Source organism: Triticum dicoccoides, unplaced genomic scaffold, assembly GCF_002162155.2.
Source record: "Triticum dicoccoides isolate Atlit2015 ecotype Zavitan unplaced genomic scaffold, WEW_v2.0 scaffold153259, whole genome shotgun sequence".
Taxonomy (NCBI): Eukaryota; Viridiplantae; Streptophyta; class Magnoliopsida; order Poales; family Poaceae; genus Triticum; species Triticum dicoccoides.
The window spans coordinates 1-898 of record NW_021209347.1 but is presented as its reverse complement, the minus strand read 5'-3'; the positions used below and the strand labels follow the sequence as shown (position 1 = coordinate 898).

At 51.8% G+C, this 898-nt stretch overlaps 2 non-coding genes across 2 annotated transcripts; both read right to left on the bottom strand.

Annotated features, from left to right (window-relative positions):
• Positions 1-2: 2 nt before the first annotated feature.
• On the bottom strand, positions 3-121 carry LOC119344089. Its single transcript, XR_005166449.1, has one exon. It is a non-coding gene; the product is annotated as a 5S ribosomal RNA (ribosomal RNA).
• Positions 122-418: 297 nt separating this feature from the next.
• On the bottom strand, positions 419-537 carry LOC119344088. The gene has a single exon (XR_005166448.1). It is a non-coding gene; the product is annotated as a 5S ribosomal RNA (ribosomal RNA).
• Positions 538-898: the final 361 nt, after the last annotated feature.

Here is an 898-nt window from a genome sequence, read left to right as displayed (position 1 = left end):
AGGGAATGCAACACGAGGACTTCCCAGGAGGTCACCCATCCTAGTACTACTCTCGCCCAAGCACGCTTAACTTCGGAGTTCTGATGGGATCCGGTGCTTTAGTGCTGGTATGATCGCATCCAACATGTTACCCCGGTCTTCGTCCCTTATCCTTGCCCCTCCCAGCTCCACTACAAAGACGATTGTACATTGCTTTGGCCGCTCCCTCTCAACTACGGAGACGAGTTTAACGCGGTTTCCACCCCTCCCTCTCAACCGCACCAGTGCACGCTTGCCGCGCCACAACGCCGACGCTGGACCCGTGAATCGTGAGCACCCAGCTATGACTTACCGCACTCGTGCAAAATAATAAAACACAGTAAATATATTACTTACACGTGCGTTTTGTTTTGCAAGCTGCGCAAAAAAAATTAAAAAGGGAATGCAACACGAGGACTTCCCAGGAGGTCACCCATCCTAGTACTACTCTCGCCCAAGCACGCTTAACTTCGGAGTTCTGATGGGATCCGGTGCTTTAGTGCTGGTATGATCGCATCCGACATGTTACCCACATCTTCGTCCCTTATCCTTGCCCCTCCCAGCTCCACTACAAAGACGATTGTACATTGCTTTGGCCGCTCCCTCTCAACTACGGAGACGAGTTTAACGCGGTTTCCACCCCTCCCTCTCAACCGCACCAGTGCACGCTTGCCGCGCCACAACGCCGACGCTGGACCCGTGAATCGTGAGCACCCAGCTATGACTTACCGCACTCGTGCAAAATAATAAAACACGGTAAATATATTACTTACACGTGCGTTTTGTTTTGCAAGCGGCGCAAAAAAATTTAAAAAGGGAATGCAACACGAGGACTTCCCAGGAGGTCACCCATCCTAGTACTACTCTCGCCCAAGCACGC